Source organism: Grammomys surdaster, unplaced genomic scaffold (genome assembly GCF_004785775.1).
Source record: "Grammomys surdaster isolate TR1022 unplaced genomic scaffold, NIH_TR_1.0 126124, whole genome shotgun sequence".
NCBI classification, from domain to species: Eukaryota; Metazoa; Chordata; class Mammalia; order Rodentia; family Muridae; genus Grammomys; species Grammomys surdaster.
This window is the reverse complement of record NW_021620932.1, coordinates 7122479-7145871: the sequence shown is the minus strand read 5'-3', so window position 1 is coordinate 7145871 and position 23393 is coordinate 7122479. Positions and strand designations below refer to the sequence as shown.

Here is a 23393-nt window from a genome sequence, read left to right as displayed (position 1 = left end):
GTGTGTGTGTGTGTGTGTGTGTGTGTGTGTGTGTGTGTGTAACTACAGTCAAAAATTTGTATAAATCCAGATTATAAAGACTGGTGGTATAATTTTGCTTCCAGAAATTCTAGGGTAGAAATAGTAATAGATGCGGGAAATTTTCTAAAAATTGGAAATATAATTTAATAGACAGCTAATATCATAGAGGCAAAGTAAATTCCTGGGAAGAAGATAGGAATCATTTTGAGAGAGAGCAATAATTCAGAATATAAGTACAAATAAATAAAAAATGAAATGAATAACAAAATAAATAACAAAAAGGAATAAACACAGCCATTTAAGAGAGGAAAGAATAAAAAAAGAAAAGCAAGTAAAGTCAGTTGTAGGACAAATTAAAGACCAAGCATAGACAGTTAAGTTCAGCAATGACAACAAAAGCAGCAATAAAAATACTATAATTTGACTTTTGTGATTTTTTTGTTTTGTTTTGTGTAGGAGAAGGAGAAAAGAATTAGTTAATCCTATTAATTCTATTTCTAGCTTCAATAATCTTTTCTTTTTCCTTTTTTCTCTGAGTTTTGTTTTCAAATCAGTTGTTAAAATGCTCATAAAATACTAGAATATTATGGTTTTAGTGTGTTATACACTTATGTTTTTTGTTTTGCTTTTATAAGTAAAGACATTAAAAATAGTTACACTGCAGTTAGACAAATATGAGCATTCGATTGCACGAACTTTATGACAAAAATAGATCATAAAACTCAGCTTTAACTCTGAGGTGAGTCAAAATAGCAACTTCTGCTTTATTTGAATCTTTCTTTATGTACCTGATGGGTTCAGTCATCTTACTGAATTTTATGCATATCCACTTCTCTTTCTTCCCTTTGTTATTTCTATATGAAATATTTCACATAGCCATCACCTGCCAGGAGTGTTAGGTACAATAAGACACTGGTACAAAAGCTTGGTGTTTGCCATGAAAGCAAAATTTGCATTACAGCTAACAAATATGTCTTCTTTTGAAGAAGTACTTGGCTAGGACTGAACAAACCACATGAAAGAGCACATTTCCTGCCAAATCCCTAGATTATAAATGCAGGCACTGACCAGAGGATTTGAGAGAGGATGTAAAATATTTGGCCACACATGCCCTGAACACAAAATAGATTACTTAAATGTTATGAGGGGAAGGTTTCAGTCAATCATTTTCTTCTTTGCTCCGAAGGAGTAAGCGGAGTATAAGTTGTGATAGTCCAGAGGCAACTTAGCTTAGACTGAAAGATGCATTAATAAAAAGCAGACTTTTCTCAACTCCTAGGAGGGAAGTATCTATGTGACCATATATCGAGAAAATAAATGTTTTTCTTATTTTATGATCCATACCTTCCTAATATAATATCATCTAAACCTTTGAGTCCTACAAATAGCCTGGTTCTGTACCTTATATTTTCTGGGATGAACTTGGTAACAGCTATAAGCTCAGAGATATAGTAATTCCCATATTCCCCTGAAAAGCTCCAATTTAGGGACTTCGTGAGTTAGCAAACAGGTATTGAATGAAATGTGTTAAATGGGAGATGATGATGTGAAAATATTGGTGTAGAAGTCAATAGTCCAAATCTGTTCTGAAGCTATATGGCCAGAGCACTGTTTTTATGAGGATCTTAACTGCCTGATTTCCAAATGAAGGCATGTAGGTAAGGCAACATATAACCTCTCAAAAAGGAAAGAAAAAGATAACTTTTTCTAGCACTACTAAAATGGGAAGGAGTGCAGGATTAACTCAGTGGGAATATAGGGTGGTTACCAGTGAATGAGCATGAACATATTCTTTATTCGGATGTGGAACAGCTCTGGGACTTGGGTGAGTTTGAATTAAATATTTCTTCAAAACTCTGGAATTTTCAGATGTGAAAGAATGTTTACATACACCTCTGTGGCTCATTGGGACATTCGTGGACATTAGTTATAAACGTAGTGTATGTTCATAGTGTTCCTCTAACTCTTAGGTATTAACTCTCATCCCCCAATAATAATAACTGATATTTATTATGTAGCTAGTACAATTTACATTTTATCAAAACTGGTTCTTACACAGCACTTACCAATACACTGTATGACTAAAAGAGTTTATGTATACATCTATTACCCCAGTCTAACAACAGTAGGGCACATTAATATCAGAAATAACATCTGTATAATTTCCAACAAATATTTTTAATGAACTGAACTACTGTGATTCAATCCTGAGAAAAGAGAAGATTATTTTATTCACAGCACAATCTTCAGTACCTAGAAAGTTGAAAATGCAAAATAAAACTAAGAAACTAGAGTAACCACTGATATGAAACTTCAGTGACAGGAAGATGCCTAGCTATTATATACATGGTGCGAAGCTGACATTCTCCTATGATGTTTTCCACTAATATAGCCATTTGTTTCTTACAAATATATAGAGCAGATTTCAAGCTACAGAAAAGTTGCAATTTTCCATGACTCAGCAAAACTGTATACAGTGGTTTAGAAAGACAAACCCAAGAGGCAACTAAAGAAAGCAATGCCTTACGAAAATAGATTTTATTTGCTCATCTGGGAAACAAGGCATGAATTTAACTTATAGCCCAAAAGATGCACTTAGAAAGCATTAGAGGGTAAACCTTTCTGCTGGAGCAATGTCCTTTTTCTAAATGACTTCATCATTTCTCCTTGGAGATGGGAGCCTTTTCAAGTACTAGTAATAGGAGCAAACCAATAATAAAAAAAGAGGTAGCAATAAATATGCTCAGGCAGAAATATATCTGAAAGAGGAGAAATCTGTCCCTAAAGAGACTTACACTCCCCAATAGTATCCCCTCCATTGAATCTGTGGTACTTCTTGGATGCTTAAAAACTGTGCTCAATAAGGGGTGCAGGTTGGAAGAGAGAAATTATTCTAGATTTATCTTGCAGCAATGTGACTGAAAGGGACATTAACGCAGCTTGACCTTGGTCAACGTGACTCACATCCTGTCCATGGGGGTGAAGTATGTTCATAATGCTGTTGCTATAGCTGTGGTTTTTATGTAGATAAAAGTCAGTATGAAACACCTGAAGGCATGGCATGTAACACATGTCAGTGCACCTACAGCTGTCCTCTTATTGCAAGCTATATGCAATGTAATTTCTAGTTACCAATCATTTTAAGCATTGAAACTTAATATGCTCATAATTTAAAGACCTGTCCTGTACCCCATTTTAGATGATTCTTGAATCTCAGTCATTTATACAAAATACATTTTATTATTTATTTATTTATTGCCATGTAAACCACAATCAGATCCCCTGGGGGGCTCCATTCATATTACATACACTTTCAACTACTTTATTATGTTTCTGTACTTTCATTATTATTAAGGAATATATAGTTAGGCCCAATAGAACACAGTGAACTATGAGATTGGGATAAGAATTTAAAAGAAAAAGATCTAATGAAATTAATCCAGATTTGAAACAGATTCGTTACTAGCAGAAAGACATTTTGAAGGTCAGAGAAGAAGCAAATTTTAGATTATAGTGAATTGAGTACAGAATCCATCGCATTGAAGACTTTTCTGCCAGGCACTGAAGAGCTAAAACCTCTAGTAACATAGCTATATTATACTAGTGAACATAGTGATAAGCAAGCAAGAGAGACTATTAGGAAAACACAAAGAAATGATTTGGGTTATAGTGTACTAAAGCCTAGCAAAATAACATGCAATTGTCAGTTTCGTTTCAACTATTTAACCAGCTTTACATAGTAGAACCCAACATACACATTTGGATAGACCTTTGTGAATATGTAATTGTTTAAATGCAATGCATATGCTTTCTCCAATTTCATGGCTTCATCTCCATTTGTATTTATTTTTGTAAAGTTTGTTGCAAAAAGCAATTTTGGGAGATCATGCGCACTAAATCACTGAATAGATCTCAATTAAATGCCATTATATAATATATATTCACTAGCATTTGTATCAACATTGTTGATCTGTTGACAATATCTGAATGTTTAGGATTTTTAAAGAAGAAGGATGTAACACAACTGTACTGATATATAAAGATAGAGAACAATATATTTCTGAATTGATAGAAATACTCATCAATGACTGTGAGGGGAAACAAGATGTCAAGAAATGTTTTGCATGTGAGGATTAGGCCATATGACTGGAAGAAGGCAGAAAGACACAGGGGGGTCACAGAGGGAAAGAGGGGATCAATGTAATCAGACTGTGTGTGACTGGACTGAGTTGAAGCAAAGATATTTATTGTTTAGAAACAACATCAATATTGATAACTGAAGAAAAGGATCTAACCCTCCCTCTAAGACCTATATATTTAAGGAAGTGAATAAATCTTTCTTTTTCTCATTCCCATTTTTATATATATTCTATATATAAAATATATATACTTCCACAGAAAATACCTTTAACATGATATTAAGTTTCTGTGGATCAGATGGCCACTTAAGACGCAAGTTAAGAATCTGCAGAATTTGAGACAATCTTATCAGATTATATATTTTGAAATATTTATACTGGTTATTTATATTTTCTCACTACAGAAAATTTTGTATCAGTGAAGTTGTCACATGGTACACTTCTAGAAATTATGTTTATTTTAGCTATACTCATGTAGACACTGTGAAGTTTCCAATGCTGTTGATATAAGAACAGCCTCTCAAATTCTTTAGGTAAATACTGTCTTTTCTGCTTGGTAGAAGTTTCTTTAATTTGTAACTAGTTCTGAAATTGCATATATATATATATATATATATATATATATATATATATATATATATGTGTGTGTGTGTGTGTGTGTGTGTGTGTGTGTGTGTGTATCTTGAAAATTAAAATTCATCAGGTTATGAAATCCAGATATCACAATAATATTTGCGTATAGACACATGTTACTGGATAATATCTTGGCTCAAAGTTATCACATTTTTTTTATTGATGAATCATCGACTTGAGACAGGAATCAGGACCATCAATGGCACCCAGCATACTAGAAGAAAAGGATCTAACCCTCCCTCTAAGACCTATATATTTAAGGAAGTGAATGAATCTTTCTTTGGCCATACTAGAACTCTACAGTCCCCAAGTCCCTAAAACACACATATGCCTATACCACTTTCTGAAAAGTTAAACCTGGCAATCCTATTTTAAGGTTCCCAGTAGTCACCTAACAGCAGTGAGTAGTAGCAGCAGGCAAGAATAAGCTTTGTCTGCCTTTCTCCTCTCCTGAGCAGATGGTTGACTAAAACTCACTTCACACGGGAAATCAATTTTAGATTTTTAACTTGGCTATCTAGTAATACACTAGGACTGCCAAGGAGGGAAAAGTGGCTTCAAATTAATTTTTATAAGTAATTGTTGTAATGCAAATAGGAAAATAGAAGTGTGCCTTCTGTGGTCACCATTCGTTGCTAAAGAATTTTTCAACAGTGTCTTAAACCTGGCATACTGAGAAGTGCTACATAGTGCCAATGCCATGTGTCAGAACAACACGGCCTCATGTTCAAACATTCTGTAATGCTTTGTAATGGGCAACACAGGCAATTCATGGATGATTATATGTAATCCTGAAACCAATGCTAAGCATTGCTGAGTTAATGTTGAAAACACATGAGAGCTTATGTCCCAGCGAATGAAATATAAAACTTTACTTAAACATGTGATCTCCTGTTTATGATGTGATAGTTTCAAGAGGTTGTGTAATGTTTGAAGCAGGACCTAGCTAGAGTCATGGGAAGTAAAGTGGGTCATGGGAAGTAAAGAGAATGAGAGGAAATAAGTCATGGGAATATCATTGTCAAGCTTAATTCAATCCACTGCTTTCTCTGCTTTTTGACCTAAAGAGATGTATCAGGTTGGGTTACCTGCTATGGATGTGACAAGCAGTGATCCCCACAGTAACAGTATCCCACCCACACCTGCCATCAGAGATCCTGTGCCTCATATATGAGTGGATAAAATGTTCTCCCTTTAAGTTGTTCCTGACAGACATTATGTCGCAGGAGAGAGAAAAGTGACAGAAGAATGTTCTTTCTATGAAATAAATTCTTATTACTAGTTTTGAAATGTTTACAAGCAACATTTACCATATAAAGTTAAGCCATACTGATAAGTTTTGCTTCACCAGTGTTCTAGGTGGTCCCTTATCAGTGTGGTAAACCTCAATGCTATTTTCTAGATCAAAGAGTTCCTAAAGGTGAAACAGAAGGGCAGACGGTTCATCTTGGAGAAATATTTTAAATGATAGCTTCTCTAATCCAGAAACCAGAATATGAGGGATAGCTTGGTTGGTAAAATGTTTGTCACTCAAGTGAAAGGAGCCCAGTTTGATTTCTCACATAAAAGAAAAAGCTGATTGCAAAGCCTTGTGTTTATAGGCACAGGGCTGTGGAGGCAGTGAGTGGATCTTTGAGACTCCAAAGGCCTCCATCCTTTACTACTCAATGAGCTCTAGGTCAACAAGAGACCTTATCTTAAAAAAGAAACGTGGTTGGTTCCTAAGAAAGGGTATCTGAGGTTATCCTCTGGCCACAATCTTGTGCACATGTTAGAAGGACATCCATATAATTGCACAACCACATGCATATGCACACTCATACAAACATATACAATACACACATACACACACACAAAACCATGTGGCCCAAGATGGTAATCTAATTCTACAATTATATAGGAGAATGTAGCAACACACATAAAATAACTTTCTTTTATATCTTCTCATTGGTGAATATGCATATAGTGCTGTCAAGCAAGATTCAGTCATTAACAATTATAACTCTGCCAAAGTTAAATTTGTAAATTCAAAACTATAGTAGAAGGGACATCAAATTGTTCCATACCAATCTAGTATCTAAAAGCATAAATTCACATTTCATATTTTAGTTACTTCCACTGGCTTCTATCCAATTTTTTGTTCTTTTGTTAGCAGAGTAAAAATAATATGGATGGGTTTCAGTAGATAGGAGGATGGCTATAGTAAGTTGCCCTAGATATCTAAAATATTTTAGCAGAAAGTATAAGTCATTCAGTGCCCGAGTAAAACATAAACTATTGGTAGCACCTATGTACAAAAGGATATTCTGGCATGTTCTGTAATGATTTAGATTAACAATCTTATTACTAAAAACCATTATTTCTCATTGCAAGAACATTGCTTTGCATGTTCAACCCTACATATCTGTCTGACACTATTACAACACCAAGTATCTTAAAGAAAAAATTTCAGGTGTTTCTAATTAAGAATTTTCTCTAATTCATCATCACCCCACTAGATATATAATTCACAGGATATAGTATATTTATTTTTATGCAAGGTGGAATAAAGTTAATGTACTTACAAAACTAATAATTTAATCAATAAATCACATTTTCACCAATGTTTATATATTTATATGCCCCAAAATTAACAAGTAGAAAAGTATGCTTAACATATAGGCAAAAATTATTTCTTGTTCAATACATAAAATTTCAAAGAAAGAAATCATCTTAAAACTCTTAAAGAGACTATCTTAATTTCTACCTTAAAAATCTACATTGAAAAATATTCAAGAGTAGCTATGTATTTTATGTAATACTTTGTGTTCATATCTTTCCTAACAGTTTAAATTTCACTCTGCAATTTGGAACAGATTTGATCAATTTGCTTTCATGTGTCAATGTTTTTCAGCTGCGATGAAAATAAACACACAGGCTTGGTTTTCTACAAAATTGTGAAGATACTTACTTCAATAACAAACGTTATTTACCGTGGCACATGTCACATTGCAGAGGCTCAGTGAACAGAGACTAGTTATCGAAAGCTTGCATGGGATTCTTGCATCTATGTGTCTCTCAACAATTCCTTAGGATCTCACACAAACATACCCCTTGGCATGTCCTGATTAGTAGTTCTGTGAAACTGATTCCTTTGCATGTAAAGCGTATTTGTATGAGAAAAGACATCAAGGTCTTTGGTTTACCTCATGACTGATACTAAGATTAGTCCTATTTTAAGTTTATAGAAACACAAACATATTCATTTTGTGTAGTTGAGCTGAGAATGATCTACAAAAATACCTAAAATACCTAAAGTCAAACAAATAAACAACTCTAAAGGCTTAGAGATTTCTAGTGTGATAATAAATTCTGCTTAAAATAGAGAATATATGTTATTTCTTAGAGCAGGTCTTCATGTTACCAAATTGCTACCAAAATCCTTCTTCTCTAACTTGTCAGCTTTACAAATACAGTATTTCTATCCATATACTATTATATGTTTATTTTGGTCCTTCCCCAAATAAACATGCTTGAATGCTATCCTAATAAAGCTGTCATACATAGATGAATAAAGTCAGAAATCTGCTTTCCTTTACAAAGACAGGATAAAAGCAATAAACATCTAAAACCATGAAGATCATGATACATTACAAGAACCAGCATTGTGGAGAGAAAGAGATACCTGTTGTTTTCAGCCCTCTATACAGTGTTTGGAAATAAATACTCAGAGTCTACCAACATGTCTGAAAGAAAGAAATGGATATTCTGGAGGCTATGATAATTCCTAGGATTAAGTATTAGAGTATTTAAAATGTAAATCGATAAATTTTAGGTGATAAATTCAATGCAGTAACTAGCATTCTAGATAAGACTGAGTTCGAATATTAATCAAAACTCAGTGGCTTGCAATTCTTTTTTCCCTCTTTTTTCTTCCAACTCTTTATTTCCTTTGCTGTGAATTTCCATATTCAATATTAACTTAAAGCCCAGAAGACTGATTTCAACACAAACAATAACTGCCAACTTGTTTTCTCCAAATCTTTCTGTTTAGGAAACATCACAGATTCATTGATCAAATTCTTGACATTGCCACACATCCAATTCCATCAATGTCTGGATAAATGGCATCTTTCCATGAGCTATCCTAACCACACAACAATTCCCAATATCTACAAAAATATCTACTACAATTGGTGAGGTAGCATTTTTTGAGATAGGATGCTATGTGCTTTGCTGAATTGCTATGATCATTTCCAATCACTCTCCTCTGCCTACATTGGTAGCCATATCCCCATCTCCTGACATTCTTATTGAGGATAGTTAAATGGAAGACATTTGTTAAAGGTATGTAACTAGGAGTGCTAGGGAAAGAAAGCAGAGACATAACAAAAGAAGAGAAATAAAACATTCTGAAAAATGAAAGTGAAACAACTATCTCCCCACCCGGACCCCACGACCTCTAATTAGGTACTTAAAGTGAGAAGAAAGGAATAGGTAGAGAGATAGATAGATAGATAATAGATAGATAGATAGATAGATAGATAGATAGATAGATAGATAGATAGATAGAGATACAGATACAGATACAGATACAGATATGTAGTTGACTTTAAAGTTTATAGAATAGACACTTAGTATACTTAATTGTCAGAGTATTTCCTGATAGCTGTCAGGTGTTACAATGGGCTTCTTGCAGGAAGGATATAACCACTGGAGCAGCAGCAACATATAGGACTCCAGAGAGAAGTGCTGCCTTAAAAGCTATGTGCTTTTAAGGTTTGGGGTATTTTCAGATACTTGAAAAGGCACTGCTATGTGCACTTGCTTGTGCATGTGTGTGTGTGTATGTGTGTGTGTGTGTGTGTGTGTGTCTGTGCATGTGTTTGGGGTGTTATTTATCTACCTTGCCTGAATATGGAAATAAGAATGACTCTGGAAATTTGAAAACACCCTATTCTTTAATGCTAGGAGAGAAAGTGTAAAGGAGTCAAGATATGAATTCTATTAACAGTTCCTGGATTTAGACAGGCAGTTATCCCACTGCTCTTGAAAGATTGTTTTGAAAAATTAAAAAAAAACCATATGTTTCTAAAAAAAACAAAATCAACAAAAGAAACCTTTTCCAAATTTAGAAATTCTACTTCAGATTGTCTCCAGGAACTCAAGAGTTTCCTACCTCTTCCAGTTCTCTAAATATGTGCTATTTAAATGTCTAAAAGGACAATGATCATGGCCATAGGGGATAATGTATTTCTAAAAAGCAAACTTTAAGCCTATATAGGTGATTCTGCAATAGTTTGTCCAATTACACATACAGAGCTGTGTATCAGAGAGCTATCAAAAGATCATGGAGTGTAGGCATAGGTACAGGAATGTCCAATAGCAGAGACCTGTATGGCAGAGGAAGTATGCCTTAGCAGAGTTGTAGGAGTCACATTTGACGTGTCATTTGCAGCAAAGAAGTTGGCAGTTTGCTTTTTATTTTCTGTAGTGACCACTGACATGATTTTGTTCTGATATAAGAGCCAAAGCAAAAACCCTGAGAAACTGTTAGGATACAAATTTGGACATGACATCAAGAGGGATTTAGAGGCTTAGATAAACCTCAGTAGTATATTTGTACCACAGAGATATGAATTACATGTTAGGAGGTAGAACAAATATCAGACCTTTGCTGTATGATTCTAAATAGGAAAAGTAGATTACAATGATGAATTTGTTGTTTGTGGTGTTGATGATATGATGATGGTTATAATAAGAAGAGATTCCATTTAATCTTAAAAAAACATAAACAAACACAAGACATTGTCCCAGCAATGACAAGAGAGAACAAAATTTTTTTATCATGAGTAAATCATATTCTTTGTAAAATTCAAGCCTTCCATACAAAAATGCATAACAAGAACATAAACATCAGATAATCTGCTCGCATACCTTCTTTGACCTTGAGATTCTATATGAGTGACTATCTATACAAAAACTTACCTTGAACTAAATGAAAGTATTCTTGACTGATGAAAAACTCCTTGCTTCCCATAGTTATTATGTGCTAATAGTCATTCTACTTATTGGTAAGGTGGAACAATTCTATACAGTTTGACTGAAACAACAACAATGATAAACCAAGAAGATAAATGTTATTTGAAATTTAGATTTCCTGAATCATCCAATTTTCTAGTGTAGGTAATGTAGTCATTCAGAATACCTCTGAATACAACACAAATCTCTGCTTGCAACAAAAAGCACAGGGATGCCTTTATGTAATCTGTGAAAAATTCAGGCAATACCTTAAAAAATGAGTACTTCTATTAAAGTGTAATGAATAGTTACAAGTAATCTTTATTAATGTACCATGCAACTCTTTCTAAAAAAAACAGCATATTCAGACTCATCTCCTAACAAAAGTAATGTATTCATCACAAGTGCAGTCAAAACAAAACAAACTGAACAGTGGATTTTGGCTCACATCAATGGTTTACATAGGTTTAATGAAGATTTAAAAACACAAAATTGCATTATGTTTACCATTTTATAGAATTTGCTAGTAGACAAAATAAAGCTTCCTAGTCTACTTTGTAATTGGTTTAAATTCTATTTTCATGTTAAGAACCCTCAATCTTTGTCTGAATAAAGATCATTGAGAAAGATAGTATAAATAAGGACTTTGGGGTTAGACAACTTTTACAATACACAAATTTGTGTTTCCATCATTTTATAAATTAACAATGTTTAAAATATCAGACACATAGTTTATATTGACTTGATTTCCTCCTGGCTAGTTGGCTGTGTGAATCAGCTTTCCATAGCTTAAGTACCCAAAACTAAGTCAAAGGACTAGGATTTTATTTTCACTTTTCAACTGGATGAGACTCTGATATCTATCCTTCTAAATTGGGAAGCATGACCTTAATCACTGTAGTAGTTACAATGTTTGTTTTTAAAATGAAAATAAAGAAGCTAAAAGAAAACAAAACAAATAAACAAATAAAAGTTGACTCTCCTCGACTTATGCATATTTATTTGCTAGGTTTGGGATTTGAAGATTTCAAAGAATAGGGCAGACTACAGTCTAATGCTATAGACAAGTTTACTTAAGTTTCAATGTATGCTTATACATGGGTGAAACAAAGAAAGCAATGATCAAAGGAAGGTTGCTTGACTTCAGAAAAACACGATCAGAAACTCATGGAAATAAACATCAATAATCACATACTAAGTATTCTATATATTAAATAAAGAACTAAATAAGTCTTTCCCAGAACTTTCTCAGGACAGATCAGTTTAAACATAGTTTCCTGGTATGTACTATGTATTATATCTGGGAATTTATGAAAACAAAGCAGAAGGCCAGGTCCAGATCCAGGGCACACTAAGGACAGAACTCGGTGTATCTTTTCACCAGATTTAGTTTGATGGCGATGTTCTGACACACAAAAAGAGTAAACATGTCTTATAAATTGAATATAAATGTTTGCCACAGATGGCACAATATTATGTCCAAGAACAACCCAGGTATCAAAAAATGTACCTAAGGTAAAAAAGCCCTTTTCCCTAAAGCCTCTATCACAGGTCTCCAAGGTATTATTCTTTATACATTATTATTTTGACCAGGTTCTGAGAATCAATGACATAAAGGCTAAAGCTATACATTTTCTTTATCCTCCTCAAATCTTGTAGTGTTCCAAAAGTATAAAGCATACCTCATGAACAGAAGAGTTAACTAAGTTGTGAAATGTTCAGACCTTAGGATGTATATCATATGCCCCATTAGCTGGGTGTTGAATGCTCATTGGAAACCAGGAAGCCTCAAATCCATAGGATATGGACTTACACAAATATAGTGTCTAAAGACTTCCAGTACACAAATATAGTGCCTAAAGACTTCCCGATGGCATTCCCTGCCCTATGTGTCTACATGGCACAGCTCAAATATTTGAAGAATTAGACTTTATATGCAATCGTTTTCATTAAGATGACTTGTTTTTATAATAAATTTAATGAGTATTGATTCCTGTGAAGGGTTTTTCAGACAAACCAAACATATTAAACAACAAACACTTGGCCTAAATAAGTTTAGTGTATGAGGTAACTATTTAAGACAGACTTCCTCATGGAGACAGGAGCTGGGGAGGAGGTGTGGGATGTGGAACAGTTGGAGGGTGGGCCAGGGGGTTTTAAAATTTGGAGTATAAAAAAATTTTTAAAAAGACACACAGGTGAGTTCTAACTGAGCTTACTAAAATTCTAATCAATACCAGACCATATAAAAAAGCAAAGAAGGAAAACAGATGCCCTTATGGGTTTTATCACCATGATAGTTGGAATAGTGTAGAATATATATATATATATATATATATATATTACTGTACAATAATAAATTGTAGCTAATGTCTGATATAACTATCTGATGTGATAAGAATGAAGAAATTCATAGGATGCTGAAAACTAACAAAAGAAAATGAAGCGTTTTCTAATTTGTAGTCATAAGAGAAAGTAATCAAATCATTCCAAAAATAGTTTAGTCTATTCAGTGTGTAATCAGTGGCACTATTACTCTTCCATTCTATTGAGCTGACCTTATAAATGAGAAACTAAAAGCATATACTATAAAAACCAGATAATCAGGACTAAGAAAAGGGGAAAAAAACAAGAGAGGGAACTTCACCCCTAAGTCATAACTATTTCCTTATATGAAAGAAATTAGACTATATGGTTGTAAAGCACACCTACATTGAACCTTTGTTAAGTATAGTTTTTTTCATATTATTTTTAAAAGGAACTCCTATGTTAAAGAGTGTTAGAATTTCATATAGATAATACATATCATTCAGAGAAACAAAAGGTAAATGCATACAGTTATCTAAAGTTAATTGGAAACTAATGTAATTTAGCAAAATTCAGATGACCTGGCATTGCATACTGGTCAAAGCTATGATGATAATTTATGAATTTTCATATTCATCAAAGTTTACCATATACAAAGATGCAAGGTACTGTTTTTATGAATTATCAGTGTCCTGGCTATTCTTATGTCATCTACAGCCTCCTAAAAAGAGGGTACCACAATTGAAAGAAAAACAGATTTTATAATTTTCAGATGGGAGAGCATTTTCTTAAATAGTAACTGATGGGAACAAGCCAAGTCTATTTTGGGTGTTGCAATCCTTGGCTGGTAGTTCTAGGTTCTATAAGAAAGCAGGTTGAGCCATGATGAAAAAGCAAGTAAGTAGCACCTCTCCATGGCTTATACAACAGCTCCTGTCTCCAGGTTCCTGCTCATTTTCCGTTCCTGTCCTGACTGCATCACCTCAGTGACAGACTATGATATGGAAATACGAGCCAAACAAACTATTTTTTACCCAAGTTGGTTTTGGTTATGGTGTTATATCACAGTAACAGTAATACTAACTACAACAATCTGTATACTATATAATAAAATGTACATATTCTCTTCTGTCTAAAAATATAAATGTAAAATTTTTCATTTAAAGTAAGTCTTTTTCCTGTTCATTTCTTAGGGGAGAGAGTGATCTCAGTCTACCCTTCTCACAAATCATGCTGTTAGGTTTCCCACATTAGGGAAAATTACAGAGTGATCACATCTGGAGTGCAGTGGATAACAATTGTCCTGGAAAAACTAACTTTGTTATCCTGGTATCTTCCCTGCCATGTAGGTATCTAAAATAATTCTTAGGCACAACCTGTCAGAATAGCATTTCATCAGAGTTACACAGATTTGTGAAACAGTCTGATTTTTCTGGATGTAATGGCAAGAAATACTATGTGCTGTAACGTTATTGCATGATAACACAGGAAAAACAAACGAGGGATACCTATTAGCTACACCATTAACATAAGAAAATTTAACACTTGTCTTTAGTGATTACCAAAAAAGTTCTCTATACAAATAAAACACTAAAACTGCACTGAAAAGCTTTCAAGATGCCAATTTTAAAACTATATAAAAATAAAGTGATTTGGTTATAATAATTTAAGTCATGAACCGATGGGAAATAATTGCTTAATATAGCTGATAAACACTTTTGATTACATACTTAAATGTTAATTATGTGATTCTCCATTACCTACGAGATTTCTCAACTGCATATTCATGATGTAATGAGTAGAAATGTCTCTATTTGCTTGTCTTGTTGAAATGATGTATTTCTCCATCTCATTTTATGACTTGTATTTATCCCTCTGTATGTATTTAATTCATTCTCCTTGCAGGGAACTGAGAACTCACTGGTTCACAAAGATATATGCTTTTATTCTACATCAGAAAGTTTGCTGTTCATAGCTTTAGATGGCAAGTGAGGACCCAGAAATAAAGACTGTGCAGCTGTCAAACTCATACATGAATTCCATCCTCAGTCACAGATTTCTATAGAGAAAAAAAGCTTTATGATTAATTTCTTTTTTATTATTTTAACCTATTTTTAATTTTTTATAAGATGTAACATTAACTAATAAATGATAATAAAATTATTCTGATGATGCTGCCACAGGACATGGCAGCAATCAAATTTTAGTGTTGAATCACATCTTAGTTACATTGACCTTACCCTTTGTACAATTTCTATGAATTTCTTATATTGATAAAAATGAAAAATAAATAACCACGCTAAAATGTTCATTTTTATTAATAATACATGCCAGATTTAAATAATTAATTTTGAGGTAATAAAACATTATTTAACAGTTTTATAAGCTAAAATATTCATATTTTGGCTTTATTTTATTTTTAACAATATCTCTTTAAAAGAAATATGTGCTGTTTTTAGTGATGGTCTTGGAAAACTTAAAGCAAATTTTGTATACAAGATTCTCCTTTAAATCATAAAGCTGATTTATAAATAGTAAATTTAGGACTATAAACCTAATATAACACATATGAACAGTGTAATTCACTGAATGAATTTAAAACTGTTAAGCAAATTTCTCTCAAATAAAGATGATATTGAAATAGTAATGAAAGCATAAATAATCATTATGTTCTGTGCAGATCTTTGATAAAAAAGATTGTTATCTCATCTTCAAGCAAGTAAAAAAACAATATACTCTTCACTATCCCACTTCTACTGTGATTGAAGACATGCATGTATATGATGTATATGCATATGTTTAAGTATGTTTGTTTGAATATATATATGTGTGTGTGTGTGTGTGTGTATTGTTACATACATATATATGCATGTATTTCCATAGGTATGCATTCATTGTTTTACATATATATATACATATATATATATATGTATATATATATATATGAACTACTTGAATATTTGACTGAATAATGTGACTGTCTAGAGCAAATGAGCTTGAATCATTACAGCTATTCTTACTTATTTTCGATTAATTCCATTTTAAAATTTATATCTTGATTTATCAATCATTTAAATGATTGATATGAGCATAAACACAAATCACACATGAAAATATTTCTTAATCATCTAATTCTGAGATGCTAGGACATTTAAAAAGTTAGTCATGCAGGACTTCCATAGTAGATAAAACGACAGCAACCCTCCCATAAAATCTTGGGCCCAAAATTTTGTCCTACCTACAAGATATGTAGGGAAAAGAAGCAGAGAAAAAGAGAATGACCAAGGAATGACTGGTTGCAAATTGAGGCTCATCCAATGGGCAAGAACCAATCCTGACATTATTAATAATAGGTTATGCATGCAGATAGGAGCTTAGCTAACTGTCCTCTGAGAACTCTACCCAGTAGCCTATGGAAGCATGAACAGACTCACAGCCAAACATTAGATGGAGCTCGGGTGTCTTCTGAAGAGTTGGGAGAAGGAATGAAGAACCTAAGAGGATAAGGACTCGACAGAAAAACCAACAGAAGCAACTAACCTGGGGGCTACCAGGGACAGATCCTCCAACCAAATAGTGTGTTTGAGCTGGACCTAGGTCCCCTGCATTTAAGAAGTAGATGTGCAGTTTGGACTTCATGCAGGTCTTTTAACAACTGGAGCAGGGGATATCCCTGAATCTGTTGCCAGTCTGTTGCCTGCACATCCCATTCCTCTAAACGGGCTGCCTTGTCTAGACTCAGTGAGATAGGAGGTGTGTATTCCTCAGTGACTTGATGTGGTGTGTGTGTGTGTGTGTGTGTGTGTGTGTGTGTGTGTGTGTGTTACACAGGGGGGCTATGCTCCCCCTTCTCTGAGGAGAAATGGAAGATTAATTGCAGGAGGAGCTGTGAAATGGAGGGACTAGGAGTAGAGAAATCTGATATTGTAATATAAATGAATAATTAAAATATAATAAACAAAATAGTTTCATTTTATAGAACTAATAAATGTCTATAAATAGTCAAATAACTGAACATTTAATCGATTAATGGCCACATGTTCATGGTATACAAAGGATCTTACTTTAAAACAAGTTTCAGAGATGAAAAAGAATATTGGTTTCACTTTAACAAGGGCATTATTTTAACAATTCTAGCAAAAGTAACTTAAAATAAAAGAATAACTGTTTCAGGTTTGCATTTGGCAGAAGTCCTTCCATGAAGTAAAACTGACTATGCTGATGATGACTGGACAGCCAGTCCAAGACTCACTTTGGCAAAAAGTAACCACAGCACCTTAAATATGACAAGCATGCTGCTGCAGAGATGGCTTAACTGTTAAGAGCACTCGTTGCTCCAGAAAACTCAGCTTTGGTTCCCAGTGTGAACATGTAGTGGCTCACAACTCTATAGTTCTTATTCCTCAGAAGTTGATGCACTCTCCTGACCTCTGCAGAAATCGGGTATGCACGTAGTGAACACGTGTGCATTCGGGCTAATACTCATACTCATAAAAATGGTTCAAAAATCTTAAGCAAAAATAATGGAAAAGCTTAAGAAAGCTAGTGACATTAATAAATTTGTGCACAGAAGAGTGCACAGGCAAAACAAATCAGTACTGTTCCCCTCCAAGCAGCAGCAATGTAAGTAGTAGAAAGGCAAAATCGGGGAAATGGCAACCAGGTGAATGATAAAACCACTACCATAACTGTGTTTCTCTTATATTTGTCATTTTCTTTTTGTGTGAGTGGATATCCTTCTGTCTGCACAAATGCGTGCTGGTCAGCTTCCCTAATAATTTACTTTTTAGACAGTGTCCATCCTTCTGTGAACCTGGAGCTGGCTGCTTCAGTCAGAATGACTGACCAACAGACCAGTTGTTCTGCCTCTAAATCCACAATGTCAGTCTAACTGCTGCGTGCCACAATGCCCACATTTTATGTAGCTCTTCGTCTTAGAACTCAAATCCACATGCTTGCTTATGGAAGCACATTAAACAGCAAAGCCATTTCCCCCTTTTCCTGGGATTTTATTTTTTTAAACCCACAGAGTTAAAGCACACACACACACACACGCATGCACACACACACATACATACACACACACACACACACACACACACACACACACACACACACAAGGCCATTGTTTTGTGATGCTGACTTTTTATTTTTTGCCAAAATAAATGTTAGAAAATGTAGTTTGAAAATGCAAAAAGCTGAATTTGAAAAGTCTACACTGATGAGTTCCCTTAGAGGGATCAGAGCCAGGTCTATAAATATCTTCAAGGTAACCCTGAGTTTAAGGGAAGGGCATTCATAATGTCATAAGAAAGAAGGACACAGAGAAATGACCTGTAGATAAAGAAAGAGGAATAAAAGAGACCTGTTATTTTCCAAGTTCTTGATAGTGAGGTCAACTAGTTTGAATCAGTAGCACCAGCACAAACTTTTATGGTCTAGTACAATTTTTAAAGTAGGTGGCTTTGGCAAAGTAGGAACTAGCCCATCCTTAGCTCTGCAGAGCTGTTTAGGAAAAATGAAAAGGTCAGTGAATGTGTGCATCATTCATTCAGCATTTTGAGGTAACCTAAAGTTATTTGGGCTTGGTAAGCTCACAGGCAGTAAGTTTATCTTAAACAATCAGTGTCTTCTTGTGAATAGATTGACTCAGTCAAATACATGCTCATCCCCCATTTCACATATTATTTTAGACAACTTTTTTCTTTTCAGGTATTATCTTCAATTTAAGTAATGCATTATTAATTAAAATGAATTTCATCACATTTTCTCCCCTGGCTTTCTTCTCTTAACTCCTCCCACTGACCCTCCCTCTAACCCCTTCCTCTTTCTGTCCCACCCAAATTGATAGTATCCTTTTGTTTGATTATCCCTGCTTCATACAATTTGGTTAGGAGTAGTCATAAACTGAGCTGGGAATAGATGGAAAATGAGGGGAAGTAACTCTTCCATTTTTCTCACAGCTGCAAATGTTGGCTGTGGGTAGTGAGCGAAGGATAATGGAGAATAAATTTTTAAAGCATTTCTTAATCCTTTCAGAGAAGCAACAGCATAGCATATTCATATCTTTTTTCTGTTTGTTTCTTTGCTTGTTTTTCATTCAATAAATATGTACTGAGTGAGTACCAGTTGTTAGCAAGGAGGGATACTATGCTGACAGGGCTCAGACCATCAGGGAGCCACAAGAACCTTTGCATTGATTTTTATCATTAATATATAGCAGAATCTTGGAAGGCTGCAAAATGAATTGAATTGAAAGGAGGCATACACACACCGTCATCTGCCGTACACAGAGCTTCACTGCCATGCAAACTACCTCACAGCAGCAGCAGCTCACAATGTGTAGCTAGAAGGATACAAAAGGACTTCTTCCACGTTCAGAGGAATACGGGAACTATAAATTTTCAAGTCACAAGGACATGATGTTCCCCATTAATACATTTACATTAATACATTTACGCATAAATGTGTCCAATTGCTGTTTAGTGCTGAGGTATCATATGGACACCTGTCAATTTGTCTAAAATGTTATGATTCTCTCTTGTTTTCTAATAATCACACACATGAGGACTATATTTGCATCATTTGTACTCATCCTCCCTACCCAATATTCTGTGTTCCTACATATATATATATATATATATATATATATATATATATATCTTTTTTTTTTTTTAGTTAAGCTGAGTTCTATGTACATTTAGAAATGGCCTGATATCAAGAAATTTGATGACAGTCATGTATGAAGGCTTTGGTGAATTTTGACTGTGTGGCAGTACACTGTGTGCAAAACCTTATAAAATTCTACTGTGTATTCCATTCAAAGTATAATTTGAGAATTTGAGGGATTCATTATATAAAAATTATAATGATTTTAGATCCTCATCATTGTGAGAAATAATTCAACATTGCTTTCTCCATAGTATCTTCTTTAATTAACACATTAATTGCATGAAATAAGTATTAAGATTGTCACAATTGTAAGCAGTAGAATTCTGACACAAAAACAGATTCAACAAATGTATCAAAATGCAAAACCACCTAGTTAAAGAGTTTAGACTAAAGCCTTTCTGGCATTGTGCTCCACTGGCTATTCAAAATTGAAATTTATGCTGATCTGTCTATACTGCACTGTAAAGCCACAGAGGAAACATTTAGTAACTTAATTCATGGCTGCTGTTACATTTTTATAAGCAAACAGCAGTTTTGTTCAGTATATTGCATATGACAAATGCCCACTTGTTTAACAATATAACTATTTAAAGACAATCTTTATCAAAATCAAAGTAGATCTAAAGGCATATTTTCCAAAGCTTTATATTATAAAACCAGGACACCTGCAGACACATTTAATGATTACTAAAAAATGATTGACAAAAGGGGAAGAGGATTTAAACACAAAGCTTTGCAGTAACATGGATGATTATGTTTTAATGACTTGGGTTTCCTGGGGTTTCTATTTTATCAATGTTGCTGACATATTTTCATAGACAACGGGAAGAAGACAGATAGAATGAACAGTCTACATCTTCCATAACCAGACTTCTAACATGGCTTGGCTCTACAATTCACAGAATAATTATAGTCAACCTAGAATTTATGAATAGTTTCTAGAAAGATGTTTTAAATGATAAGAGTCTTTATTGTTTGTGGCTTTTGTTATTTTTTTAAAATTATTCCATGAAGATATCTTCTGCTCAGTGTTCCCTTTACCTTCACCCACAAATGGGTCTATTAAAACATGTACTTTCTGGTTATTTGTTATAAGATAATATTAAGACACATGATATTAGTTATGTATTTCCATTTGAATGAACCCAGGCTACACAGAATCTTTGGATTTCCTGGATTATGTAGTTTCCCTAGACCAAAAATTGCTCAGTGCTCCTGACAACATAAAGTGTTTCAAGTCCAGTTGCTAAAAGCCACCTCTAGAATTCATTGACACCATCTGTGAGGCTGGAAGTAGCAAGTATAACATGGTGCTTTCAAATATTGTCTTTCACCCTACTCTAAGATACACATGGCTACAATCCTAGTATTTTAGTGATTGCCATAGAGCTGTTAAATTACATTGGTGGTTTTTTCATTCAGACATATTTGTTTAATCTCTTCCTATGTCAGGATTTCACTGCTTAATATTCAAATAGCACTAATAGATGCAACCTGATCGTTTGTCAAATATTATATGCATATATGTAGTAATAAAAAATTCAGATTTTATAGGAAATGATTAAGAACAGTGAGAAGAAGCCTAAATTTTCTAATCAGTCTTTTAAAACTCAAGAAGAAAGTAAAGAGACCAGTTTGGACAAAGAAATCACTGAGTAGTCAGAGTTAGTAAAATAATACAGAAATTCCAAGACTATTTCCTTCTTTATCTCAGAATTATCTTGCTGTCAGACTTCATCCCTCAGGAATATAAGCATGGAGAAGGAGGTAAAAGCCAGAAAGTGGATTATGAGGGTGGTCAGAAAATAAAACACACACACACACACACACACAAAAAAAAATACAATAAAAAGTTTTAGAGAGTAAGAAATGGTAAATGTAATTTAAACTAAGTGATTACCTTCTAAATGGCACCTCACTATTCTATAGGAAGTACCACAGCTCCAAGTGTGACGTAATTACCTTAAGGCCTCAGATTGGCACACCAAGAAAACATAACTCAATGCCCCCAGGAAGGGGATTAGTTTACTACAAAGAAGTACATTCCAAATTTCTAAATCCTATGCAATGCAAACAATATAAATGACAATCTTGGGAACAGAAGAATGTTAAAATACCATTCTGTTATTAATCTGTGAAATAAAAGGGATGTTTAAACAGGTAATTGTCTTGAAATGGTAGAGAAAACAACATATATTTTAATCAGCATAATTGTTAAATGTCAATTAGAACTTTCATCAGCTAAATTATGTCAGACTAACTTATAATAGAAGCTTGCCAAATGTTAATTAAAAGAATAAATGTTAATGATTGGTTTAATTTTGTGCCTTTGCTGTTTTTTAAGTTTTATGTTGATGATTTCAAATTAATCTCTTTTACACTTTCATCATTTTTATAATTCAAGTAACCTCAATATACCAAATGTATGTAGTAGGCATAGTACTTTAATTAAAATTTAATTGACAAGTAGTGAAAGTTTGTTATTGTTCAAGCTATTTATGTGTTTTATAAATTAATCTAGAAATATTAGAACAGTGCCTTCATGCACATTAAACAAAGTTATGTGCTAGTGAAATGGAAACTTTTCAAATATCTCAGTGAACAGTTGCTTAGTAGGGCTGCCTTAGGTAATAAGCTTTGTTATATGCTACCTTAATCAATTTCTTAACTGATAAGACCTACCTCACCCTATGCAATAATACCACAGTACGGAGGCTTTAGATTAAGGATCAGTGCTACTAAGAGTTGTCTTACTTTAACATACATTGACTATATTGTGTTGTTTGTATGTATTCTCACCTATAAGATTAAACTCAGTGCTAATCAAGTAAATCCAGTGATAATCAAATAAACATTTTCCTAATACAAAGTTAATAAAAAGTTCTAATTAGACTTTCACATTTGGATCTCAATTCCAATACTTATAAAGTGTCCTTTGTTTGGATAATCTGAGATAAAAGGAGTAAAGCAGTCCTATATAACTCATTGCCAGGATGTAGCAATTACTTTTTTAAAATTACAAGTTAAATAAAGGTAAGAATGATGATGGGGTTTGATCAGATGTTTCATAAATCTACACTGCCTGTTATACACATTTATCACACAAGGAAATGATGAGCAGGTGATGTAGATGTATAAAGAGATTACATTTCAATGTTTAAAAATTAAAAGTTTGATTACATTTTATATGAAAATAAATATGACCATAGATCATGTACAAAATTAGTCATTATATTCACTGAATTTTTCTGGACACTTTAGTAAGCATCTGAGGCATTTCAATAGCCATAACCATCCGGACTTTAATAGAAAATGTGTGTAATGTTTTTATTTAGTTGTAACACTTATTATACAGTATATTTAGAAAAAAGAAAATAAAGTATCTCCTAAGATTATATGTTTATCTTTTTTTATCCCCCTTAAAACTTTTGATTCTTATCTCTAGTCACTTTAATCTTTAGAGAGTGTATTTAAATGAATTTTGTCCTTTAGACTTGATTAAAGGGGGTAATGATTTTTATATTTGAAATATTTATGTTTACGGTTGCCTCCAAATTGAGATACAGTTAAGTGAAGAACTTCCTCTTTCTCATTAATATTTCTTTATCAGAACACAGTGTT

At 33.6% G+C, this 23393-nt stretch overlaps 1 protein-coding gene and 1 non-coding gene across 6 annotated transcripts in view; both read right to left on the bottom strand.

Annotated features, from left to right (window-relative positions):
• The window catches only part of Pcdh9 (protocadherin 9), an 843321-nt gene that overhangs the window by 110976 nt on the left and 708952 nt on the right, over positions 1-23393 (bottom strand). The gene's annotated exons all lie outside the window — the stretch shown is intronic.
• LOC114611825 lies at positions 14291-14453 on the bottom strand. The gene has a single exon (XR_003709900.1). It is a non-coding gene; the product is annotated as a U1 spliceosomal RNA (small nuclear RNA).